Consider the following 12951-nt stretch of genomic DNA (forward strand, 5'->3'; position numbering starts at 1 on the left):
AGCAACTGTACTACCTCTCCCGGCAACTGTACATCACCCGGCAACTGTACATCGCCCAGCAACTGTACATCACCCACAACTGTACATCACCCGGCAACTGTACTACATCACCCAGCAACTGTACTACATCACCCAGCAACTATATATCACCCAGCAACTGTACATCACCCAGCAACACTACATCACCCAGCAACTGTACTACATCACCCAGCAACTGTACATCACCCGGCAACTGTACCACATCACCCAGCAACTGTACATCACCCAGCAACTGTACTATATCTCCCAGCAACTGTACATCACCCGGCAATTGTACATCACCCAGCAACTGTACATCACCCAGCAACACGACATCAACCGGCAACTGTACATCACCCACCTACTGTACACCACCCGCCAACTGTGCATCACCCAGCAACTGTACATCGCCCGGCAACTGTACATCGCCCGGCAACTGTACATCACCCAGCAACTGTACATCAACCAGCAACTGTATATCACCCGGCAACTGTACATCACCCGGCAACTGTACATCACCCGGCAACGGTACATCACCTGGCAACTCTAAATCGCCCAGCAACTGCACATCACCCAGGAACTGTACTACATCACCCGGCAACTGTACATCATCCAGCAACTGTACATCACCCAGCAACTGTACTACATCACCCAGCAACTGTATATCACCCGGCAACTGTACTACATCACCCAGCAACTGTACTACATCACCCGGCAACTGTACATCACCCAGCAACTGTACTACATCACCCAGCAACTGTACATCACCCGGCAACTGTACTACATCACCCAGCAACTGTACTACATCACCCGGCAACTGTACATCACCCAGCAACTGTAAATCACCGAGCAACTGTACTACATCTCCCAGCAACTGTACATCACCCGGCAACTGTACATCACCCAGCAACTGTACATCACCCACCTACTGTACATCACCCAGCAATTGTACATCACCCGGCAACTTTATATCACCCGGCAACTGTATATCACCCGGCAACTGTACTATATCCCCAGCAACAGTACTATATCACCCAGCAACTGTACATCAGCTGGCAACTGTACATCACCCAGCAACTGTATATCACCCAGCAACGGTATATCACCCAGCAACTGTACATCACCCAACAATTGTACAAACCCAGCAATTGTACATCACCCAGCAACTGTGCATCACCCAGCAACTGTACATGACCCAGCAACACGACATCACCCGGCAACTGTACATCACCCGGCAACTGTACATCGCCCAGCAACTGTACATCACCCGGCAACTGTACATAATCTGGTAACTGGACTACATCACCCAGCTTCTGTTCGACATCACCCAGCAACTGTACATCACCCAGCAACTGTAATACATCACCCAGCAACTGTACATCACCCAGCAACTGTACATCACCCAGCAGCAGTATTAATTGACCCGGTAACTGAACATCACCCAGCAACTGTACATCACCCAGCAACTGTATATCACCCGGCAACTTTATATCACCCAGCAACTGTACATCACCCGGCAACTGTACTATATCACCCAGCATCTGTACGTCACCCAGCAACTGTACATCACCGGCAACTGTATATCACCCAGCAACTGTACTACATCACCCAGCAACTGTACATCACCCAGCAACTGTACTACATCTCCCAGCAACGGTATATCACCCGGCAACTTTATATCACCCAGCAACTGTACATCACCCGGCAACTGTACTATATCACCCAGCATCTGTACGTCACCCAGCAACTGTACATCACCGGCAACTGTATATCACCCAGCAACTGGACTACATCACCCAGCAACTGTACATCACCCAGCAACTGTACTACATCTCCCAGCAACGGTATATCACTCGGCAACTGTACATCACCCACCAACTGTCTATCACCCAGCAACACTACATCACCCAGCAACTGTACATCACGCAGCAACTGTATTATTTCACCCGGCAACTGTACATCACCCAGCAACTGTACATCACCCGGCAATTGTATATCACCCAGCAACTGTATATCACCCGGCAACTGTACGATATCACCCAACAACTGTACATCAACCAGCAATTGTACATCACCCGGCAACTGTATACCACCCAGCAATTGTACTATATCACCCAGCAACATTACGATATCACGCAGCAACTGCACATCACCCAGCAATTGTACATCACCCAGCAACTGTGCATCACCCAGCAACTGTATATCACCCGGCAACTTTATATCACCCAGCAACTGTACATCACCCGGCAACTGTACTATATCACCCAGCATCTGTACGTCACCCAGCAACTGTACATCACCGGCAACTGTATATCACACAGCAACTGTACATCACCCGGCAACTGTACATCACCCAGCAGCAGTATTAATTGACCCGGCAACTGAACATCACCCAGCAACTGTACATCACCCAGCAACTGTATATCACCCGGCAACTTTATATCACCCAGCAACTGTACATCACCCGGCAACTGTACTATATCACCCAGCAACTATATATCACCCAGCAACTGTACATCACCCAGCAACTGTACATCACCCAGCAACACTACATCACCCAGCAACACTACATCACCCAGCAACTGTACTACATCACCCAGCAACTGTACATCACCCAGCAACTGTACTATATCTCCCAGCAACTGTACATCACCCGGCAACTGTACATCACCCAGCAACTGTACATCACCCAGCAACACGACATCAACCGGCAACTGTACATCACCCACCTACTGTACACCACCCGCCAACTGTGCATCACCCGGCAACTGTACATCGCCTGGCAACTGTACATCACCCAGCAACTGTACATCAACCAGCAACTGTATATCACCCAGCAACTGTACATCACCCAGCAACTGTACATCGCCTGGCAACTGTACATCACCCAGCAACTGTACATCAACCAGCAACTGTATATCACCCAGCAACTGTACATCACCCGGCAACTGTACATCACCTACCTACTGTACATCACCCGGCAACGGTACATCACCTGGCAACTCTAAATCGCCCAGCAACTGCACATCACCCAGGAACTGTACTACATCAGCCGGCAACTGTACATCATCCAGCAACTGTACATCACCCAGCAACTGTACTACATCACCCAGCAACTGTACATCACCCGGCAACTGTACTACATCACCCAGCAACTGTACTACATCACCCGGCAACTGTACATCATCCAGCAACTGTACATCACCCAGCAACTGTACTACATCACCCAGCAACTGTACATCACCCGGCAACTGTACTACATCACCCAGCAACTGTACTACATCACCCGGCAACTGTACATCACCCAGCAACTGTAAATCACCGAGCAACTGTACTACATCTCCCAGCAACTGTACATCACCCGGCAACTGTACATCACCCAGCAACTTTATATCACCCGGCAACTTTATATCACCCGGCAACTGTATATCACCCGGCAACTGTACTATATGAACCAGCAACTGTACATCACCCATCAACACTAAATCACCCGGCAACTGTATATCAACCAGCAACTGTACTATATCCCCAGCAACAGTACTATATCACCCAGCAACTGTACATCAGCTGGCAACTGTACATCACCCAGCAACTGTATATCACCCAGCAACGGTATATCACCCAGCAACTGTACATCACCCAACAATTGTACAAACCCAGCAATTGTACATCACCCAGCAACTGTGCATCACCCAGCAACTGTACATGACCCAGCAACACGACATCACCCGGCAACTGTACATCACCCGGCAACTGTACATCGCCCAGCAACTGTACATCACCCGGCAACTGTACATAATCTGGTAACTGGACTACATCACCCAGCTTCTGTTCGACATCACCCAGCAACTGTACATCACCCAGCAACTGTAATACATCACCCAGCAACTGTACATCACCCGGCAACTGTACATCACCCAGCAGCAGTATTAATTGACCCGGTAACTGAACATCACCCAGCAACTGTACATCACCCAGCAACTGTATATCACCCGGCAACTTTATATCACCCAGCAACTGTACATCACCCGGCAACTGTACTATATCACCCAGCATCTGTACGTCACCCAGCAACTGTACATCACCGGCAACTGTATATCACCCAGCAACTGTACTACATCACCCAGCAACTGTACATCACCCAGCAACTGTACTACATCTCCCAGCAACGGTATATCACCCGGCAACTTTATATCACCCAGCAACTGTACATCACCCGGCAACTGTACTATATCACCCAGCATCTGTACGTCACCCAGCAACTGTACATCACCGGCAACTGTATATCACCCAGCAACTGGACTACATCACCCAGCAACTGTACATCACCCAGCAACTGTACTACATCTCCCAGCAACGGTATATCACTCGGCAACTGTACATCACCCACCAACTGTCTATCACCCAGCAACACTACATCACCCAGCAACTGTACATCACGCAGCAACTGTATTATTTCACCCGGCAACTGTACATCACCCAGCAACTGTACATCACCCGGCAATTGTATATCACCCAGCAACTGTATATCACCCGGCAACTGTACGATATCACCCAACAACTGTACATCAACCAGCAATTGTACATCACCCGGCAACTGTATACCACCCAGCAATTGTACTATATCACCCAGCAACATTACGATATCACGCAGCAACTGCACATCACCCAGCAATTGTACATCACCCAGCAACTGTGCATCACCCAGCAACTGTATATCACCCGGCAACTTTATATCACCCAGCAACTGTACATCACCCGGCAACTGTACTATATCACCCAGCATCTGTACGTCACCCAGCAACTGTACATCACCGGCAACTGTATATCACACAGCAACTGTACATCACCCGGCAACTGTACATCACCCAGCAGCAGTATTAATTGACCCGGCAACTGAACATCACCCAGCAACTGTACATCACCCAGCAACTGTATATCACCCGGCAACTTTATATCACCCAGCAACTGTACATCACCCGGCAACTGTACTATATCACCCAGCATCTGTACGTCACCCAGCAACTGTACATCACCGGCAACTGTATATCACCCAGCAACTGGACTACATCACCCTGCAACTGTACATCACCCAGCAACTGTACTACATCTCCCAGCAACGGTATATCACTCGGCAACTGTACATCACCCACCAACTGTCTATCACCCAGCAACACTACATCACCCAGCAACTGTACATCACGCAGCAACTGTATTATTTCACCCGGCAATTGTATATCACCCAGCAACTGTATATCACCCGGCAACTGTACTATATCACCCAACAACTGTACATCAACCAGCAATTGTACATCACCCGGCAACTGTATACCACCCAGCAATTGTACTATATCACCCAGCAACATTACGATATCACGCAGCAACTGCACATCACCCAGCAATTGTACATCACCCAGCAACTGTGCATCACCCAGCAACTGTACATCACCCAGCAACACTACATCACCCGGCAACTGTACATCACCCGGCAACAGTACATCACCCAGCAACTGTACTACATCACCCAGTAACTGTACATCACCCAGCAACTGTACTACAACTCCCAGCAACTGTACTACATCACCCAGCAACTGTACATCACCCAGCTTCTGTTCTACATCACCCAGCAACTGTACATCACCCAGCAACTGTACTATATCACCCAGCAACTGTACATCACCCAGCAACTGTACTACATCACCCAGCAACTGTTCATCACCCAGCAACTGTACTACATCTCCCAGCAATGGTACTTCATCACCCAGCAATTGTACATCACCCAGCATCTGAATTAATTCACCCGGCAACTGAACATCACCCAGCAACTGTACATCACCCAGCAACTGTACTATATCACCCAGCAACTGTACATCACCCAGCAACTGCACATCAACCGGCAACTGTATATCACACAGCAACTGTACTATATCACCCAGCAACTGTACATCAGCCAGCAACTGTACTATATCACCCAGCAACTGTACATCAGCTGGCAACTGTACATCACCCAGCAACTGTACTACATCACCCAGCAACTGTACTACATCACCCAGCAACTATACTACATCACCCAGCAACTGTACATCAGCCGACAACTGTACATCACCCAGCAATGGCAGATAACCCAGCAACTGTACCATATCACCGAGCAACTGTACATCAGCTGGCATCTGTACATCACCCAGCAACTGTATATCACCCAGAAACGGTATCTCACCCGGCAACTGTACATCACCCAGCAACTGTACATCACCCAGCAACTGTATATCACCCGGCAACTGTATATCTCCCAGCAACTGTACATCTCCCAGCAACTGTATTACATCACCCAGCAACACGACATCACCCGGCAACTGTACATCACCCAGCAACTGTACTACATCACCCAGCAACTGTACATCACCCAGCAACTGTACATCACCCGTCAACTGTACTACATCACCCAGCAACTGTACATCACCCAGCAACTGTACATCACCCGGCAACTGTACATCACCCAGCAACTGTAATACATCACCCAGCAACTGTACATCACCCAGCAACTGTACATCACCCGGCAACTGTACATCACCCAGCAACTGTACATCACCCGGCAACTGTACATCACCCAGCAACTGTAATACATCACCCAGAAACTATACATCACCCAGCTACAGTACATCACCCGGCAACTGTACTACATCACCCAGCAACTGTACATCACCCAGCAACTGTACTACATCACCCAGCAACTGTACATCACCCAGCAACTGAACTACATCACACAGCAACTGTATATCACCCAGCAACTTCACTACATACCCCGGCAACTGTACATCACCCAGCAACTGTACTACATCACACAGCAACTGTACTATATCACCCAGCAACTGTACATCACCCAGCAACTGTACTACATCACCCAGCAACTGTCGAGGAGGCGGGAGCTCGGAGCAGCGCGAGTCCGGGGTCGGCGAGAGGCCTATAAAGGCCAGCGGGAGCTCGGAGCAGTCAGTCGAGGAGGCGGGAGCTCGGAGCAGCGCGAGTCCGGGGTCGGCGAGAGGCCTATAAAGGCCAGCGGGAGCTCGGAGCAGTCAGTCGAGGAGGCGGGAGCTCGGAGCAGCGCGAGTCCGGGGTCGGCGAGAGGCCTATAAAGGCCAGCGGGAGCTCGGAGCAGTCAGTCGAGGAGGCGGGAGCTCGGAGCAGCGCGAGTCCGGGGTCGGCGAGAGGCCTATAAAGGCCAGCGGGAGCTCGGAGCAGTCAGTCGAGGAGGCGGGAGCTCGGAGCAGCGCGAGTCCGGGGTCGGCGAGAGGCCTATAAAGGCCAGCGGGAGCTCGGAGCAGTCAGTCGAGGAGGCGGGAGCTCGGAGCAGCGCGAGTCCGGGGTCGGCGAGAGGCCTATAAAGGCCAGCGGGAGCTCGGAGCAGTCAGTCGAGGAGGCGGGAGCTCGGAGCAGCGTGAGTCCGGGGTCGGCGAGAGGCCTATAAAGGCCAGCGGGAGCTCGGAGCAGTCAGTCGAGGAGGCGGGAGCTCGGAGCAGCGTGAGTCCGGGGTCGGCGAGAGGCCTATAAAGGCCAGCGGGAGCTCGGAGCAGTCAGTCGAGGAGGCGGGAGCTCGGAGCAGCGCGAGTCCGGGGTCGGCGAGAGGCCTATAAAGGCCAGCGGGAGCTCGGAGCAGTCAGTCGAGGAGGCGGGAGCTCGGAGCAGCGTGAGTCCGGGGTCGGCGAGAGGCCTATAAAGGCCAGCGGGAGCTCGGAGCAGTCAGTCGAGGAGGCGGGAGCTCGGAGCAGCGTGAGTCCGGGGTCGGCGAGAGGCCTATAAAGGCCAGCGGGAGCTCGGAGCAGTCAGTCGAGGAGGCGGGAGCTCGGAGCAGCGTGAGTCCGGGGTCGGCGAGAGGCCTATAAAGGCCAGCGGGAGCTCGGAGCAGTCAGTCGAGGAGGCGGGAGCTCGGAGCAGCGTGAGTCCGGGGTCGGCGAGAGGCGTACCGGTGCAGCTACAGGGAGAAGGCAAAAAAACAAAGGTGACGTCACAGCCTAGGGGGTAAGTGATTGGCTGGTGATTGGTGAGTAGTTTTTCTTTTTCTTCTTATATTGGTCAGTAACTTTTAACATTGTTATTACCAGTTTAAGTGTATCTAAGGGTTAAGTCATGGCAGGAGAGCTCGGTCGGGTGTTATGCTCCTCCTGTACCATGTGGGAACTCAGGGACGCTTCCGGTGTCCCTGACGACTATGTGTGCGGGAAGTGTATCCGCCTCCAGCTCCTGACGGTCCGCGTTACGGAATTGGAGCTGAGGGTGGATTCACTCTGGAGCATCCACGATGCTGAGAATGACGTGAGTATCACGTGTAGTGAGTTGGTCTTACCGCAGGGAAAGGGTCCACAGCCAGATAGGGAATGGAAGACCAGCAGGAAGAGTAGAGCAAGGAAGGTAGTGCAGGGGTCCCCTGCGGTCATCCCCCTGCAAAACAGATACACCGCTTTGGGTACTGTTGAGGGGAATGACTCATCAGGGGAGGGCAGCAGCAGCCAAGTTCATGGCACCGTGGCTGGCTCTGCTGCACAGGAGGGCAAGAAAAAGAGTGGGAGAGCGATAGTGATAGGGGATTCAATTGTGAGGGGAATAGATAGGCGTTTCTGCGGCCGCAACCGAGACTCCAGGATGGTATGTTGCCTCCCTGGTGCAAGGGTCAAGGATGTCTCGGAGCGGGTGCAGGACATTCTGAAATGGGAGGGAGAACAGCCAGTTGTCGTGGTGCACATTGGTACCAACGACATAGGCAAAAAAAGGGATGAGGTCCTACGAAACGAATTTAAGGAGCTAGGAGCTAAATTAAAAAGTAGGACCTCAAAAGTAGTAATCTCGGGATTGCTACCAGTGCCACGTGATAGTCAGAGTAGGAATCGCAGGATAGCGCAGATGAATACGTGGCTTGAGCAGTGGTGCAGCAGGGAGGGATTCAAATTCCTGGGGCATTGGGACCGGTTCTGGGGGAGGTGGGACCAGTACAAACCGGACGGTCTGCACCTGGGCAGGACTGGAACCAATGTCCTCGGGGGAGTGTTTGCTAGTGCTGTTGGGGAGGATTTAAACTAATATGGCAGGGGGATGGGAACCAATGCAGGGAGACAGAGGGAAACAAAAAGGAGCCAAAAGCAAAAGACAGAAAGGAGATGAGGAAAAGTGTAGGGCAGAGAAACCCAAGGCAAAGAACAAAAAGGGCCACTGTACAGCAAAATTCTAAAAGGACAAAGGGTGTTAATAAAACAAGCCTGAAGGCTTTGTGTCTTAATGCAAGGAGTATCCGCAATAAGGTGGATGAATTAATTGTGCAAATAGATGTTAACAAATATGATGTGATTGGGATTACGGAGACGTGGCTCCAGGATGATCAGGGCTGGGAACTCAACATTCAGGGGTATTCAACATTCAGGAAGGATAGAATAAAAGGAAAAGGAGGTGGGGTAGCATTGCTGGTTAAAGAGGAGATTAATGCAATAGTTAGGAAAGACATTAGCTTGGATGATGTGGAATCTATATGGGTAGAGCTGCAGAACACCAAAGGGCAAAAAACGTTAGTAGGAGTTGTGTACAGACCTCCAAACAGTAATAGGGATGTTGGGGAGGGCATCAAACAGGAAATTAGGGGTGCATGCAATAAAGGTGTAGCAGTTATAATGGGTGACTTTAATATGCACATAGATTGGGCTAGCCAAACTGGAAGCAATACGGTGGAGGAGGATTTCCTGGAGTGCATAAGGGATGGTTTTCTAGACCAATATGTTGAGGAACCAACTAGGGGGGAGGCCATCTTAGACTGGGTGTTGTGTAATGAGAGAGGATTAATTAGCAATCTCATTGTGCGAGGCCCCTTGGGGAAGAGTGACCATAATATGGTGGAATTCTGCATTAGGATGGAGAATGAAACAGTAAATTCAGAGACCATGGTCCAGAACTTAAAGAAGGGTAACTTTGAAGGTATGAGGCGAGAATTGGCTAGGATAGATTGGCGAATGATACTTAGGGGGTTGACTGTGGATGGGCAATGGCAGACATTTAGAGACCGCATGGATGAAGTACAACAATTGTACATTCCTGTCTGGCGTAAAAATAAAAAGGGGAAGGTGGCTCAACCGTGGCTATCTAGGGAAATCAGGGATAGTATTAAAGCCAAGGAAGTGGCATACAAATTGGCCAGAAATAGCAGCGAACCTGGGGACTGGGAGAAATTTAGAACTCAGCAGAGGAGGACAAAGGGTTTGATTAGGACAGGGAAAATGGAGTACGAGAAGAAGCTTGCAGGGAACATTAAGGCGGATTGCAAAAGTTTCTATAGGTATGTAAAGAGAAAAAGGTTGGTGAAGACAAACGTAGGTCCCCTGCAGTCAGAATCAGGGGAAGTCATAACGGGGAACAAAGAAATGGCGGATCAATTGAACAAGTACTTTGGTTCGGTATTCACTAAGGAGGATACAAACAACCTTCCGGATATAAAAGGGGTCAGAGGGTCTAGTAAGGAAGAGGAACTGAGGGAAATCTTTATTAGTCGGGAAATTGTGTTGGGGAAATTGATGGGATTGAAGGCAGATAAATCCCCAGGGCCTGATGGCCTGCATCCTAGAGTACTTAAGGAGGTGGCCTTGGAAATAGCGGATGCATTGACAGTCATTTTCCAACATTCCATTGACTCTGGATCAGTTCCTATGGAGTGGAGGGTAGCCAATGTAACCCCACTTTTTAAAAAAGGAGGGAGAGAGAAAACAGGGAATTATAGACCGGTCAGCCTGACCTCAGTAGTGGGTAAAATGATGGAATCAATTATTAAGGATGTCATAGCAGTGCATCTGGAAAATGGTGACATGATAGGTCCAAGTCAGCATGGATTTGTGAAAGGGAAATCATGCTTGACAAATCTTCTGGAATTTTTTGAGGATGTTTCCAGTAAAGTGGACAAAGGAGAACCAGTTGATGTGGTATATTTGGACTTTCAGAAGGCTTTCGACAAGGTCCCACACAAGAGATTAATGTGCAAAGTTAAAGCACATGGGATTGGGGGTAGTGTGCTGACGTGGATTGAGAACTGGTTGTCAGACAGGAAGCAAAGAGTAGGAGTAAACGGGTACTTTTCAGAATGGCAGGCAGTGACTAGTGGAGTGCCGCAAGGTTCTGTGCTGGGGCCCCAGCTGTTTACATTGTACATTAATGATTTAGACGAGGGGATTAAATGCAGTATCTCCAAATTTGCGGATGATACTAAGTTGGGTGGCAGTGTGAGCTGCGAGGAGGATGCTATTAGGCTGCAGAGTGACTTGGATAGGTTAGGTGAGTGGGCAAATGCATGGCAGATGAAGTATAATGTGGATAAATGTGAGGTTATCCACTTTGGTGGTAAAAACAGAGAGACAGACTATTATCTGAATGGTGACAGATTAGGAAAAGGGAAGGTGCAACGAGACCTGGGTGTCATGGTACATCAGTCATTGAAGGTTGGCATGCAGGTACAGCAGGCGGTTAAGAAAGCAAATGGCATGTTGGCCTTCATAGCGAGGGGATTTGAATACAGGGGCAGGGAGGTGTTGCTACAGTTGTACAGGGCCTTGGTGAGGCCACACCTGGAGTATTGTGTACAGTTTTGGTCTCCTAACTTGAGGAAGGACATTCTTGCTATTGAGGGAGTGCAGCGAAGGTTCACCAGACTGATTCCCGGGATGGCGGGACTGACCTATCAAGAAAGATTGGATCAATTGGGCTTGTATTCACTGGAGTTCAGAAGAATGAGAGGGGACCTCATAGAAACGTTTAAAATTCTGACGGGTTTAGACAGGTTAGATGCAGAAAGAATGTTCCCAATGTTGGGGAAGTCCAGAACCAGGGGTCACAGTCTGAGGATAAGGGGTAAGCCATTTAGGACCGAGATGAGGAGAAACTTCTTCACCCAGAGAGTGGTGAACCTGTGGAATTCTCTACCACAGAAAGTAGTTGAGGCCAATTCACTAAATATATTCAAAAGGGAGTTAGATGAAGTCCTTACTACTCGGGGGATCAAGGGTTATGGCGAGAAAGCAGGAAGGGGGTACTGAAGTTTCATGTTCAGCCATGAACTCATTGAATGGCGGTGCAGGCTAGAAGGGCTGAATGGCCTGCTCCTGCACCTATTTTCTATGTTTCTATGTTTCTATGTTTCTATGTTTCTATGTTTCTATGTTACATCACCCAGCAACTGTACTACATCTCCCAGCAACGGTACTACATCTCCCAGCAACTGTACATCACCCAGCAACTGTACATCACCCAGCAACTGTACTACATCACCCAGCAACTGTACATCACCCAGCAACTGTACTACATCTCCCAGCAACGGTGCTACATCTCCCAGCAACTGTACATCACCCGGCAACTGTACATCACCCACAACTGTACATCACCCGGCAACTGTACTACATCACCCAGCATCTGTACATCTCCCAGCAACTGCACATCACCCAGCAACTGTAATACATCACCCGGCAACTGTCCATCACCCAGCAACTGTACTACATCTCCCAGCAACTGTACATCGCCCAGCAACTGTACATCACCCAGCAACACTACATCAACCGGCAACTGTACATCACCCACCTACTGTACATCACCCGGCAACTGTACATCACCCGGCAACTATACATCGCCAAGCAACTGTACTACATCACCCGGCAACTGTACATCACCCAGTAACTATACTCCATCACCCAGCAACTGTACTACATCTCCCGGCAACTATACATCACCCGGCAACTGTACATCGCTCAGCAACTGGACATCACCCACAACTGTACATCACCCGGCAACTGTACTACATCACCCAGCAACTGTACTACATCACCCAGCAACTCTATATCACCCAGCAACTGTACTACATCACCCAGCAACTGTACATCACCCAGCAACACTACATCACCCAGCAACACTACATCACTC

Source organism: Pristiophorus japonicus, chromosome X (genome assembly GCF_044704955.1).
Source record: "Pristiophorus japonicus isolate sPriJap1 chromosome X, sPriJap1.hap1, whole genome shotgun sequence".
NCBI classification, from domain to species: Eukaryota; Metazoa; Chordata; class Chondrichthyes; family Pristiophoridae; genus Pristiophorus; species Pristiophorus japonicus.